Here is a 15,930-nt window from a genome sequence, read left to right on the forward strand (position 1 = left end):
GTGTTAAAGATTGATAATGAATTTATAGGCAGCCAACCTGGCTGGACTTAAACCAAGACTCTGGTTTTATTTTTATGAAGGAACGTGTGTGCTATTTCTGGAAAGCGTTTTCTTGTCTCCTTCACCAGAGCCACTCTAACCCAAAGACTATTTCAAGTGTTGGGAGTAGGAAGAACAGGTTAAGATGAACAAATACCAACTGTTCCACACATTTCATTATTTTTTAATTTATACCAGAAAATTACATTTATTACTGTTGGACTAGGAAATATGTCTAAACAACTTTATAGGATTTTGTTTTTTCAAAAGGTCATTTCTTGCCTAGAGAGAATGAAAATAAATAGTGGCTGAGTCATGAAAAACATTTGAAGACAGTCTTTGGCTTTTTAGGAAGAGAATTTCCATGGTGCTTTGTTGGTAGGGATTCCTTGAGCTATGAGATTTCTTTTAATTTTGAAATAATGATATGCTTTTCTCTAAGTGCTATACAGTGTGTTAATATTGAAACTCTTTAAAAACATTAAATTTTTAAAGCTAAAATATGAATATCTAAAATACGTTTAAAAGCAACCCAATGAGACAAAAGACCTGTACTCTGAAAACTATAAGACACTGATTAAAGAAATCGAAGATGACACAAACAGATGGAGAGATATACCATGTTCTTGGATTGGAAGAATCAGCATTGTCAAAATGACTGTGCTGCCAAAGGCAATCTACAGATTCAGTGCGATCCCTATCAAATTACCAACGGCATTTTTCACAGAAATAGAACAAAAAATTTTTGAATTTGCATGGAGACACAAAGGACCCCCTAATAGCCAAAATAATCTTGAGAAAGAAAAACGGATCTGGAGGAATTGGGCTCCCTGACTTCACACTATACTACAAAGCTACAGTCATCAAAACAGTATCGTACTGGCATAAAAACAGAAATATAGATCAGTGGAACAGTATAAAAGCCCAGAAATAAATCCATGCACCTATGGTCAATTAGTATTTGACAAAGGAAGCAAGAATATGCAATGAAGAAAAGACAGTGTCTTCAATAAGCAGTGCTGGGAAAACTGGACACCTACATGTAAAAGAATGAAATTAGAACATTCTCTAACAGCATACACAAAAATAAAGTCAAAGTGGATCAAAGACCTAAATGTGAGGCCAGACACTGTAAAACTCTTAGAGGAAAACATAGGCAGAACACTCTTTGATATAAATTGCAGCAACATCTTTTTGGATGCACCTCCTAAAGTAATGGAAAAAAACCCACAAAAATCAACAAATGGGACCTAATTAAACTTAAAAGCTTCTGCACAGCAAAGGAAACCATAAACCAAATGAAAAGACAGCCTACAGACTAGGAGAAAATAGCTGCAAATGACGTGACTGACAAGGAATTAGTCTCCAGAATTTACAAACAGCTCATGCAGCTCTATGTCAAAAGAACAACCCAATCAAAAAATGGGCAGAAGATCTAAACAGATATTTCTCCAAAGAAGACACACAGATGGTCTAAAAACACATGAGGGACTTCCCTGGTGGTCCAGTGGTAAAGAATCCACCTTCCAATGCAGGGGATGTGGGTTTGATCCCTGCTCAGGTAACTAGGATCCCATGTGCTGTGGGGCAACTAAGCCTGCACGCTGCAACTACTGAGCCTGTGCGCTCTGGAACCCGCATGCCACAACTAGAGAGAAGCCCAGACACCACAACGAAGAGCCTGCCTGCCTCAATGACAGATCCCACATGCCGCAATGAAGATCCCACGTGCTGTAACTACGCAGCCAAAAAAAAAAAAAAAAAGCAAACAAAAAAACAAATGGCTAATCTTAAAAAAGGAAAAGCACCTGAAAAATGCTCAACATTAATTGTTAGAGAAATGCAAATCAAAACTACAGTGAAGTATCACCTCACAGCAGTCAGAATGGCCATCATCAAAAAGTCTACAAACAATAAATGCCGGAAAGGGTGTTGAGAAAAGGGAACCCTCCTACACTGCTGGTGGGAATGTAAACTGGTACAACCATTATGGAGTACAGTATGGAGGTTCTTTAAAAAAGTAAAAATAGAGCTACCATATGATCCAGCAATCCCACACCTGGGCCTATATCCAGAGAAAAACATGGTTCGAAAAGATACCTGCACCCCGATGTTCGTTGCAGTACTATTTACAATAGCCAGGATATGGAAGCAACCTAAATGTCCATCGATGGACATTTAGAGAAATAGAAATAGGTAAAGAGAGAAATAAAGAAGATGTGGTACAAATACACAGTGGAATATTACTCAGCCATTAAAAAGAATGAAATAATGCCATTTGCAGCAACATGGATGGACCTAGAGATTGTCATACTGAGTGAAGTCAGACAGAGAAAGACAAATATATCGCTTTTATAGTGGAATCTAAGAAAAAGGTATAAATGAACCTATTTACAAAACAGAAATAGAGTCACAGATGTAGAAAACAAACTTATGGTTACCACAGGGTAAGATGGTGGGAGAGCTAGATTGAGATTGACATATACACACAACTGTATAAAACAGAGAACTAATAAGGACCTACTGTATAGCACAGGGAACTCTACTCAATACTCTATAATGACCTATATGGAAATAGAATCTAAAAAAGAGTGGGTATATGTATAAGTGATTCACTTTGCTGTACACCTGAAACAACATTGTAAATCAACTATACTCCAATTAAAAAAAAAAAAAGAGCTACCATATCATCCTGCAATCCCCTCCTGGGCATATCTCCAGAGAAAACCATAATCCCAAAAGGTAGATGCACCTCAATGTTCATTGCAGCACTATTTACAATAGCCAAGACATGGAAGCAACCTAAATGTCCATTCACAGAGGAATGGATAAAGAAGATATGGTACATACATACAATGGAATATTACTCAGCCACAAAAAAGAATGAAATAATGCCATTTGCAGCAACATGGATGGACCTAGAGATTATCATATTAAGTGAAGTAAGTCAGAGAAAGACAAATATCATATTGTATCTCTCATATGTGGAATCTAATTTTTTTTTAAATGATACAAATGAATTTATTTACAAAACAGAAACAGACTTATGGTTATTAAAGGGGAAACGTGGTGGGGAAGGGATAAATCAGGAGCGTGGGATGAACAGACACACACTACTACATATAAGAATAGATAACCAACAAGGACCTAATGTACAGCACAGGGAACTCTACTCAATATTCTGGGATAACGTATATGAGAAAAGAATCTAAAAAAGAATGAATATATGTATATGTATAACTGAATCACTTTGCTGTACAGCAGAAACTAATACAACATTGTAAATCAACTATAGTAAAATTTTTTTAAAAAGCAATCCAATGAAAAGTACTGGGGAAAAAATTTTCTCAAACATATGCTAAAGAACTTTAGAACAAATCAATAAGCCATGAGCTGTTATAGACCAAAGTCTGAATGATTCCGTGAGTGAGGACTATGAAAAGTGCTAAGGCCAGTCACTTGTAATAGGTACATGAAGAATTATAAGAGCTTGTGTATGGGTATATCCCACCATGGTAGCTAGTCTCCAAGACAGTCTCCCACTTCTTGTGTGGTGTTTCCCCATCATGAACCTGGGATGACCTTGTGTAATGATAGAATATGTGGGAAGTGATACTATGTGGGGTTCAGGACAAGGTTATATGGAGACATAGCTTCCTTCTGGGTCTCTTGGCACACTCACTCTTAATTCCCCAAGCCATTGTGTAAGAAGGGCAACTACCCTAAGACCTCTAGGCTGTACAAAGGCCTAAGCTCATCACAGAGTGGCCATGTGAATATAGAGGAAGATACCCAGGCAGCCCACAGCCATTCAGGTTCTCCCACCTGATGTCCCAGATGGAATGTGGTAGCCATGACAATTTGCCTCTAAGATCTCGTTGCAAAGAACATAATTGACTGACAGCTCCAGCTGCTTTGCTCTAAAATCCACCAGCATGTTTGACCAATGTCATGCTTGTCAGCCAAGCCTGAGCATACCAGGGATAGTAAGGCAGGCCTGTTCCTGGGAGATGTAAGAGTTCTCCGAGGAGAACTCAAAGGAGTTCTCAAGGACTCCCTGCCAGCATTGCTAAAACTTTCTCGGAACTGTACTTCAGTCTAAGACTAATCTTTGCTTTCCCTTCCCTCCTTTCCTTTCCTCCCTCCCTTCTTTCCCTCTCACCTTCTTCAGGTCAGATTGACACCACTCTCTGATGGCTCTCCCAGCATAACCTGGCTGGGGACATGTGACCTATTAAGGAGTAAAGAGACTAGACACCAAAAGAGTTACAAGAATTAGCACGTGCCATTAGGGGCCAGGATATGGTCTAACTTAGGCAATGTTCCATGTACACCTGAAAAAATGTGCATTCTTTGTATGTTGGGTATGTGGTTCTAAAAATGTCAAATAGATTAAACTGGCTGAGAGTATTGTTTCAATCTTCTATAATCTTACTGTTTTCTATGTATTCTATCAGTGACCAAGAAGGAGATATTAAAATATCCACTTATGGTTTTGAATTTGCCTACTTGTTCTTTAGTTCTCTCCATTTTTATTTTTGCATTTTGAAGCTGTTACTAGGTACATACATATTAAGTTTATTATATCTTCTTAATAAACTGACCCTTTTATTATTATGAAATTTCCCTCTAGTGTTTCATTTCAGCCCGAAGGGCACCCTTTAGCATTTGTTGTAGGGGAGGTCTGCTAGGATAAACTTTCAGCTTTTACTTATCTGGGAAAGTCTCCTTTATCTCTGAAGAATAATTTTGTCAGAAGTTGAATTTTTCATTGACAATTTTTTTTTTTTCCTCAGCAGTTTGAGTATCTCATCCCACTGCCTTTTGATCTCTATGTTTCCAGATAAAGTGAGTTGCTTCTTTCTTGTAACTTTTTTTTTTTTTTTTTGTGGTACACGGGCCTCTCACTGTTGTGGCCTCTCTCGTTGCGGAGCACAGGCTCCGGACGCGCAGGCTCAGCGGCCATGGCTCACGGGCCTAGCCACTCCATGGCATGTGGGATCTTCTCGGGGCACGAACCCGTGTCCCCTGCATTGGCAGGCGGACTCTCAACCACTGCGCCACCAGGGAAGCCCTTTCTTGTAACTTTTAAGATTCCTTCATCAGCTTTGGATTTTGACAGTTTGATTATGATGTGTTTAGGTGTGGATCTCTGAGTTTTTCCTACTTGGATTTCATGGAATTTCTTGAATGGATAAATTAATGTTTTTCATCAAATTTGGGAAAATTTTAGCCATTATTTCTTCAAGCATTCTTTTTACTCTTTCTCTGTCTCCTCCTTCTAGAACTTCCATTGTGTGTATGTTGGCATGCATGATGGTGTCCCACAGGTCTCTTAAATTTTCTATCTTTTTTTGTTTTGTTTTTTGGACTGCATACTTTCAATTGATTCTTCATGTTTTCTTCTGCCTATTCAAATCTGCTATTGAGCTCCCTATTGAAATTTTCATTTCATTTACTGTGCTTTTTGACTCCAAAATGTCTACATGGCTTCTTTTTATAGTATCTATCTATTGATATTTTCTATTTTGTGAGACATCATTTTCATACTTTCCTTTCGTTCTTTTTTTAAAAATTTTTAATTTATTATTATTATTATTTTTTAAATATTTATTTATTTGGCATCGGGTCTTAGTTGTGGCACATGGGATCTTCACTGCGGCATGCGAGATCTTTTGTTGTGGTGCACGGGCTTCTCTCTAGTTGTGGCGCACAGGCTCCAGAGCATGCGGGCTCAGTAGTTGCGGCATGTAGGCTTAGTTGCCCCGCAGCATGTGGGATCTTAGTTCCCCAACCACGGATCGAACCCGCGTCCCCTGCATTGGAAAGAGGATTCTTAACCACTGGACGACCAGGGAAGTCCCCTCCTTTCATTCTATAGACATGGTTTCCTTTAATTCATTGAGTATATTTATAATAGCTGATTTAAAGTCTTTGTCTAGAAAAATCCAATATCTGGGCTTTCTCAGGCAGTTTCTATTGACTTTTTTCCATTGTATATGCCATACTTTGTTATTTTTTTGCATGTGTACTTTTTTGTTGTTGAAAACTTAATATTGTAATATATCCAGTAATTATAATACTGTAATGTGCAACTCTGGAAATCAGATTTCTTCCCTCCACAGGATTTGTTGTTGCTGCTTATTGTAATTGTTGTTTATTTACCAAATTTTCTGAACTAATTCTGTGCAGTCTGTATTCTGTGTATGTGCAGCCTCTGAAGTCTCTGTTAATTTAATGTTTAGCTAATGATTGGCTCCTTACATGCCTGGAGCCAAAAAACTATTCTAGTCTATGGCAAAGGACTCTGTATGTCTCTCTGTTGAGGTGCATCGTCACCTATCAGCCAGGCAGTTTACAATTCTGCATTGGCCTTCACTTCCGGTTTCTACAGAGCCTCAATGTCAACAGGAGGTGAGATCTTAGGGCCTTCTTAGGACTTTCCTGAGCACGTGCACAGTTCTGAGTATGTGTGTGTGTGTGTGTTTGTCCAGATTCCCAGGGGTATGTCAGAGCTATTCATAGCCCTCAAAGATCTCATTCCCTAGCCTGTCCTCTCAAGTTTTTTGTTAGTCTATTGATTGTCTTAACTGTTATTTATTACCTCAGCCAGCAGCAACTAGGATATCAGCCTGTGAATGTTTTGGACAAATACCCCCACATCAGGAAGCAGCCTTAGTACTACACCAGTTCCAAGTTAGGTGCAATAAAGACATGTATTTTGTCTACCAGGGAGGAACCAGACAGGTCAGAACAAATAATTAGAATCCTTTGTGAATGAAGTACTTTCTGCTTCCTGTCGTACTGGGAATGTGAGCTGTTATTTTCAGAGCTGCTGCTGGACTACAGAGGGGGGATGGGACTAGAGTAAGTTAAAATGACACAAAGTTCATGATTCTTTCAGAGAATCCGGGTTGTTCTTCAGTCAGTGTTCCCTTAGTTGATGCAAGTCTTTGGTTAATTTCCAGAGTTCAAGAACAAGAGTTGATTTTGACTTTCAGCCCGTTTTTTATTGCTTTTATGGAAGGGCAGAATTTGGAGTTTTTTAGTTTGCCATTTTGGCTGATGTCATTCCCACCCTTTTATTTTTAATCTTCTTAAGTCTATATATTTGAAGTGTGTTTCTTGTAAACAGCTTAAAGTTGGGTCCTTCTTTCTTTTTTTTTAAAATACTGTCTAATAGTCTCTGCCTTTTAATTGGAGGATTTAGTCCATGTACAATTAATGTAATTTTTGGCATGGTTTTTTATTTTGTATTAGTAATTGTTTTTTATTATTTATTTTTTTTAGTAAATGTTTTTTATTGATCCCATTCATTCTTTGTTCTTCTATTCTTCCCCTCTGCCTTCTTTTTGATGGTCCAAGTAATTCTTAGTATTGCATTACAGTTCATCTATTGACCTTTATTCTTTTTAGTGGTTTCACAAGAATGCAGTATGCATGTTTAACTACTAACAGACTACCTTCAAATGATGTAACAGAATAATACATTTACCTTCTCTCTGTCCTTTGTTCCTGTGTTGTCATGTATTTTACTTCTGTATTTTCTATAAATCCCACAGTACACTATTATTTTTGCTTCAGTGAATAGTGTTTTATGAATTAAAAGTATTTATAAAATAAAGATAATTCTAAAAGGTTTTAAAAACTACTTACTTTCACATTTTTCTTTTCTGGTTCTCTTCATTTCTTTCTGGAGATCTGGGCTTTCCATTTCATGTTATCTCTCTTCAACCAATGAAATTCTTTTGGCATATCCAGTAGTAAGATTCTGCAAGAGAATAATTTCAGTTTTTGTGTGTCTAAATATGTCTTTATTTTGCCTTTATTTATGAAGGTTTTTTTTTTTTGGATATAGAATTCCAATTTGACAGTGCTTTCTTCATTAAGAATGTTTTCTAAAATCTTGACTCATCTAAAATATTTTTGCCTAATCCAAGGCAAAAATAGAACTTTTTGACAGATAAGATAAAGATTTTCTCTTATGTTTTCTTATGAAATATTTATAGTTTAAACTCATATTTATGTGTATGATGCATCTTTAATTTTGTGTATGGTGTGGTTGTGGGCTAAGGTTAATTTTTATGTATATGCATAGTTAATTTTCCAGCAACATTTGTAGAAAAGACTATTATTTCCCCATTTTTTAAATATTTAAAATGTTATTTTCAGATACTGTTGGTACTATATAGAAATACAGTGGATTTTTATATACTGACTTTGTATCTTGTGGTGTTGCTAAATTCATTTACTACTTCTAATTAATGTTATGTAGATTTCTTAAAATTTTCTTCATATGCAGTTGAATACTGTTCTACTTCTTTTTCCCCAGTGTATTTATTTATTTATTTATTTATTTCTTATCATGTTGCACTGCCTAGGGCATTGAATCATTCACGTAAAGTATCATATTAGCTATAGCTTTTTTTTTTGTAGATGCCCTTTATCAGATTACATTTCTTTTTATTTCTGGCTTGTGAGTTTTTTTTTTTTAAATGGGTTTTGAATTTTTCCAAATTCTTTTTCTGAATCTAATTTAAATCATGATTTTTCTTTTTAATCAGTATAGTATATATTTTTTTAGTGTTATACCTAACTTATATTCTGGTGATGAACCCTATTTGGTCATAAGGGATTGTCCCTTTTATGTGCATCTAGGCTTGGATTTTTCTTTGGGACAAGAGTTTTTAACTAAGAATTTGATTATTGAAATAGTAACAGTATCTCTTTTTCAGTGACTTTGCTAGTATATATCTTTCAAGAAATCTATTTCATCTATGTAGTTTAATTTATTGGCATAAATTTGTTCATAGCATTCCCTTTTAATCACATTAGTTGTTATTTTTGTTGTTATTTTGTTTTTGTCTTTTTCTGATCAGTCTTATTAGTGGTTTCTAAATTTGGGGATTTTTTTAAAGAAACATTTTCATCTTACTGTTTTTTTCTATTGTTTTCCTGTCTTCTATCTCATTGGTTTCTGCTTTTTATTATCTTCTGCATCTTTGGGGTTTAATTTGCTCTTCTTTTTCTTGCTTTAAGGTGGAAAATGAGATAATTGTTTGAGACCTCTCATCTTTTCTAATGTAAGCACTTAATAGTATATATTTTCCTCTAAGCACTGTTTTAAATGCATTGTAAAATATTTTTTTCATTGTAAAATTTTTGATATGTTATATTCTTTTCATTTAGTTTAAAATATTTCCTAATTATCCTCGTGATTTCTTCGTAGACTCAAGTGTTGTTTGGAACTATATATTTTTCAGATATATGGGGAATTTCCAAGTATCTTTTTTTTTAATTAATTAATTTTTATTTTGGGCTGCGATGAGTCTTTGTTCCTGTGCGCGGGCTCTTCTCTAGTTGCAGCAAATGGGGGCTACTCTTCGTTGTGGTGCACAGGCTTCTCATTGCGGTGGCTTCTCTTGTTGCAGAGCACAGGCTCTAGGCGTGCGGGCTTCAGTAGTTGTGGCTCGTGGGCTCTAGAGCACAGGCTCAGTAGTTGTGGCGCACAGGCTTAGTTGCTCCGCGACATGTGGGATCTTCCCGGACCAGGGATCAAACCCGTGTCCCCTGCATTGGCAAGTGGATTCTTAACCACTGCGCCACCAGGGAAGCCCCTCCAAGTATCTTTTAGTTATTCCTTTCCAGTTTGATTCTGTCATGGCCAGAGAAGGTTATGTGTGTGATTTCAATCCTCTTAAGTTTATTGAAACTTGTTTTATGGCCCAGATTATAGTTAATCTTGGTAAAATTTATCGTGTACTTAAGAAGAATGTGTATTCTGCTGATGTTGAGTGGAGTGTTCTATAAATATGAATAAGGTCAATTATTTGATAAATTTGTTCAGGTTTTCTATATACTGTAGATTTTCTACCTGTTATATCAAGAGGAGTGTGTTGAAATTTGGAAGTAAAATTGTGTTTCTTCTATTCTTTAATTTTGTTAGTTTTTGTTTCATGTATCTGAAGCACTGTTATTAGGTACATATACATTTAGGATTTTGTGTCTCTGTGATAAATTGACATATTTATCGGTATGAAATATTCTTCTTTATCCCTACTACTAGTTCTCTTTCTAAAATATACTTTGGCTGATATCAACATAGCATACTCTAGCTTTTTTGAAATCTGTGATTACATGACATATCTTTTTCTGTCAAGTTACTTCCCATCTATCTGTGTTTTTATATTTAAAGTGAGTTTCTTTAGATAGCATATAGGTGGGCCTTGCTTTTTTTTCCCCCTCAAATCTGATCTCTACCTTTTAATTGGAGTGATTAGGCCATTTGCAGTTAATGTAATTATGAATATGGTTAGGTTTAAATCTACCATCTTGCTCTTTTTTATTTACTCCATCTGTTTTTTTATTTATTTTTTCTTCTTTTCCTGTCTTCTTTCGGATTTTTATTTTTTTAAGGTTTCCACTAATGTCTTATTAACTAAATCTGTTTGGTTTTCATCTTCTAGTGTGCTCTGGGGTTTATAACATACATCTTTTACTTACTACACTTTACTTTCAGATAATAGTATACTACTTCATGTATAGTAGTAGTAGAACTTTTTGACAGTGTATTTTCATTTTCCTTTCTTCTTTTTACATTTTACTTCTTTGTACATTTTACTGCTATGTATGCTATAAAACTCACAATACATCATTATTGATTTTGCTTTAAAGACTTAATTATCTTTTAAAGGAATTAAAAATTAAAAAGTTAATTATCCATTTATTTTCAATTCTGGAACTCTACATTTATTTGTATAGATCTAAATTTCCATCTGATATCACTTTGGTTCTGCCTGATGACCTATCATTAACATCTCCTTTAGTGCAATTCTAGCTGCCCGGTGAATTCTCTTACTTGTTATCTACCTTATTTTGCCTTTGTTTTCAAAAGATATTTTCACTGGGTGTAGATTTATTGGTTGGCCTTGTTTTTTAAATACCTTAAAGATGTTACTCTGGCTTTCTGTCTTAAATAGTTCCCAAGTAGAAATCTTCTCTTATTATCATCCTTCCTTGTAGGTTATGGGATGTTTTCCTCTGGCAACTTTTAAGATTTTCTATTTATCATTTGTTTTCACCATCTTCATCATGATATACATTTCTGTTGGTTGATTTTTTCACTTTTTTATGGTTTATATTTTCCTTATTATGATAGGTGAGTTTTTAATTAAATTTGTTATAGTGGGTTGTGGGCTTTTTTTGTTATATTGTTTGAATTAGTATCAAATTGTGTTCTGACAAGCAGTTAAATTACTTGGAATCAGATCTTTGTGAGGTCTGCTTTTAAGCTTTGTTAAGGGCAGAGCCGCCTTCATCATAGTTCTTATTTAGTGCTATTCATAATATGACATTTTTCTGTGGATTCTACCTGATGTTCTATGTATTATGGAGGAATTTCTACTCCTGCTGGTGGGAACACAAACTCTTTCTTCTCTGTGAACTCCAGAATTTTTCTGCTTCTTCCTTTCCAGTGGTTCTTTCCCAAGTTTGCTATCGTTTCCTCCCACAAATGCACAGATCAGTACTCAAAGATTGGGGAACTCTGCAAAACTCCAGAGCTCTCAGAGCAGCTCCCTCCTGTTTGGTAGTTTGTCTTAAAATTCTAGCTATCGTGGCCCCCTGATTTCTGAGCTCCAGCTTTTCAATTCGGGGAGACGGCTGGGCCCTGTCTTGGTTCCCCTTCTCTGCACAGTGTCTGGAACCTGCGCCCAGGCAGTAAGCTGGTGCAATGGTAGGTCTCATCTTGTGTGTTTCCTTTCCCACCTCAGAGTTCACAGTCCTATTTTGCCTCATATTTAACGTTTTAAAACTACTGTGTCATATGTTTCACCCAGTTTTCTAGTTTTCCCTACTATTCCATCATGGCCAGAAGCAGAAATCTCCCAAAGGTATAATTTTTAAGGTAGAAAAAAGTAAACTAGAGTTTACTGTCTATAGAGGTTAAAGCATTTATTTAATAATTACTTCAGGGCCCTGAAAATAATGATTATTTTGAAATTTATTGTTAGACAGCTTTGATAAAAGATAGTGGTTATCCTTTATAACCAACTCATGTCAAATGCCATTATAATTTGTAATAACTTAGCCAGATATGTGTGGTGTTAGAAGGGTTAGTTATTAAGCCAATCAAGACACTTTCTAAATGGAGTAAAAGGAAAAAATGCCACACTTAATTTCAAGTCCCAGAAAAGGACAGAAATGATGGTTTCTCTACTTTCACTCTCAAACTATTTAAAAAAAGAAAGAAGTCACTTACTTTATAAGTAGTGGTCACAGGTAACTTGAAGTTCTAGGTCAAGTGTGAACTGCTTCTTTAGTTCAGAAGGTGATGCATACACTGCATAGTGAGGCTGGACAAAGGCTGAGACCGAAAGTGTGGAGAAATCTCTGCTTTCACTGTAATAAAATTCAACAAACATGGGCAATCGCTTCACTTCTGTCTTCAGAAGAAAAAAGAATGCCTGTTTCAATTTCCGCTATCCCCAATCTTTCTTATTTCTTATGTTACTCTAACAGAGTGTAAGCTTTTTATAACACTGGAGCTGGCCCAAATGAAGAGGTCATCAGAAAAAAAGCAGCCTCTTACATGGAGTGGCTAATTCTCCATAAATTCTCAAACTGATAAAGCATATCTGTATACTTAGAACTTACATAGGTAAATTCTGCTTCAAAACAGAAATTCACATTTTGAAATATATCAGTCTTTTGAAAAAGGAATATGACATTTTAATACACATATACATACATATACACACACATGTATATGTATTTATGTTTTTATATATATGTATTTATATGTGTATGCGTATATTTTATATATATATATATATTTTTTATCCCTTTTGTCCAGGAAAAAAAATGCTATAAATTTTTGGTGTGGGTTAGTCAGTAATTTGCTTTCATTTATTTAAGAATGGGTGAGGGGGCAGCAAAACGCAGTGGTAGATATCCGCCTTTAACTTTAGGGATAACAGGTAACTTGTTGGGAATAGAGTAAGGCTTTTCCACCATTAGGCGTGATGGATATTTTATGTCCAAAAGTAATTCCAGCAAATCCCACATTCTGTAAACTGTCTCCATTCCCTCCAGACACACTTTGAAGCCAAGTACCCATAGATATTTACTTTTAAGTTGGTTTTCCATTATTTCCAACTTTTGTTGAAGAACGTCATTTTCTAATTATAGTAGAGATTTTTAAGATGGTCCAATTCAGTTCACGTCATATCACATTGCACTGTAACAGTTTGTAAATTTATCTCTGCTTTTTCCACGTTACCTTCCAATTTTAAACCGGTGGGGCAAATACTTCAAGTTTACCTTAATTCTCTCTTTACTGACTTTAATAGGCTGTAAAATAGTTTAAGATGAACCTCAAAAGGCTTGTCAGGATTCACCAGGTCCTCAGGCTGTGGAATTCTCTGATAGCAAATGCACTTACAATGGTAAATAATCTGAGATCACCCTTCCCTTCTACTCTAAGCTAGGAATGATACATCTGATACTGAGAACCAGGGGACAATAAGAAATTCTGGGCATAGACTATCATAAAAACTTCCTGTACTGAGTTTTGTTGAGAAATCCTCATATGGAACAGGGCCTGGGGGGCCATCAGACCTGGATTCAAATCTTAGCATTCTTATTTGCTAGCTGAGACCATGAGCAAGATACTTAACGTCTCTTGAGTCTTGGTTTCCTCATTTGTGACACAGGGAAAAGAATAGTACCTACTTCAAGGGACGTGTGAAGGATTTAATGAGAGCATGCCTGGCATGTAATACTCATATTTAGTGAGTTCTTCCTGGCCAAAGAACTCCGGGGCAGGGCGGGGGGCACAGGATTACTTGTCCCCTTCTCATTTGAAAGCAGCCCAATAAGACACCAGAGCAAGAGCTTGGCTAAGTAGCAAAGGATGGGGGAGGGGGTGATGGGAAGTAAGGAGCATGTTATAATCAGTCTTCTTTCATTAAGTTGTGTTTCCCTTTCTCCATTCTGTAGGACAGACAGATAGCATATACAGCGTGCTTGCCCAAGTCTGCTCCGAGAGCTTAGTCCATTTTTAAATCCCCTTAAGAACTGCTCACAGCAAAATCAAGCATCTTCCAAAGGGGCAGGAGCCCTGTCCAATGGAATCAACTCAGCAGTGGGCACCGGAGCCCTGGTGGCCAGACCAGTGTGCAAGGGGTGTGTCTGGGCCCTCGAAGGAGCAAACCTCAGACAGGCACAATTAGTGTGTCTTCTTAACTCTCCTTCTAAAGTTATTCGAGGGGACTGTGGTTTTGCCTTGAGCAAACCCCCCTTAACAGCCGGGAATCTAAAAACAAACAACATTATTTTATTAGGTTACCCCAGCAGATGAAAGCAGAGTGTTCCATTTGGACTTTTTGGAGTCAATTAATGCATTAGCTAAAAACAAACCCTTCCGAAAGAGAGTTCCCGTTGTCCTCGGCAGCTTCTAAAGGGAAGCGCGCCACCGTGCTCCTAAGGACACAAACGTCAAGACAGCGAAGAACAGAGAATGAGTTCTAAATAATTAACACTTATTGATAAAAACTGTTTTAATGATATAGCTCAACCCTAATGTAACAATAATCTCAAAGGATATGATTTTTTAACTCTTTATTTTTAACCATGACCAGGAAATTTAAATATCATATAGTTTATATGAAAGTTCCTGACTCAAAGTAACCAACTAATTAAGACCAATTTAAATAAATACTTGTAGTTGCTCTAATAAAAGAAGTACTTATGACTTCTAAAGTAACTGAACAATACATAAGACTATAATTGTTTTCAGTTATGGTTTTAACTCCAGCCATTAAAACCACTACTGAAAAGGCCTATAAAATAGGAAGATAATAGAGATTACTCATTGGGGAAAAAACCCATTTCTCAAAAATCCATCCATCCATCCATCCATCCATCCATCCAAATAATAAGAGTCTACTAAAAGTTCCAGGCGCTATGGAACTAGCATCAAAGCACAGTCCCTACCCTTATGGAGCCCAATCTGGGCTTTCAAGCTGAAGACTGCCACTGTTTTAAAAGATAGAAGTGGCAATGCTTTTTGCTGCCTCAGACCTTAAAATGAAACCATTAAACACCCCCCTCCCCCCCACCGTGGTCCTCATAACATCAAAAACAGAACCCTTTGGTGAGGGTTGGGTTATTCCCAAAAGGTAAAACAAAAGGCACGCCCCCTTTGTGGGCAGTACCATTTGTGGAAAGAACATTTCACTGCTCTTACCAGGGAACGCGTCTTCTAAAAATCTTCGGGAAAATCCACATCCTGAAAGCGTCTGATTACCCTGAATTTAAAATGGGATTTTTGCTCAGTGGCAAAGACACAAATTCATCCCCACAAGGATGGCTTCTGCGGTAAAAAGCACATGATGACCCTTAGGGTTTATCCAGAAGGTTGACAAATGGGGCCACAAGACAGGATTCACCAAATTCCATTACTGGAGATTTCCCTGCCTCTACCTGAAGAATTCCAAGGTGCCTTGCCGAATACCTAGCCAGGGGAGGTTACAAAGTTTCAAGCACAATTTGTTCCCGGTTTTTATTCCCTGCTCACTGAGTTATGTGCTGTTAAACATTTCCAGAAGACTGTCAAAATGTAAGCATCCTGAGGTTTACATAGGCCACACCATTAAATAACATATAAGCACAAAATTTTAAACATTGTTTCCCAGCAATGGTAAATATTTTAGCTAAGTAAAAACTGAAGCTTGAAATGCAATAAGCATTTAAATGACTCCTTTCTGTGCCAGAATTCTTATTTTCCCCTGTGCAACCCCGGCTGCTTGGGATTAAGGCGACCCCAGGGAGCACAGCGAATGGTTGTGGGTTATGAGGTGTAGCATGAGCTTGGCGACAGCATGCCACCCA

General features: G+C 36.7%; 1 long non-coding RNA gene across 1 annotated transcript in view; it reads right to left on the minus strand.

The window, feature by feature from the left end:
• Positions 1 to 12,713, minus strand: part of LOC115853680 (uncharacterized) — a 31,745-nt gene extending 19,032 nt beyond the window's left edge. Inside the window, exons 1-2 of the long non-coding RNA XR_004039680.2 lie at positions 12,299 to 12,713; positions 7,696 to 7,810 (exon numbers count right to left, since the gene is read on the minus strand). This is a non-coding gene — a long non-coding RNA (uncharacterized lncRNA). The remainder of the gene's footprint in view (positions 1 to 7,695; positions 7,811 to 12,298) is intronic.
• Between the last annotated feature and the right edge of the window lie 3,217 nt (positions 12,714 to 15,930).

The sequence above is a fragment of the Globicephala melas genome, chromosome 9 (assembly GCF_963455315.2).
Source record: "Globicephala melas chromosome 9, mGloMel1.2, whole genome shotgun sequence".
In the NCBI taxonomy this organism is placed as follows: domain Eukaryota; kingdom Metazoa; phylum Chordata; class Mammalia; order Artiodactyla; family Delphinidae; genus Globicephala; species Globicephala melas.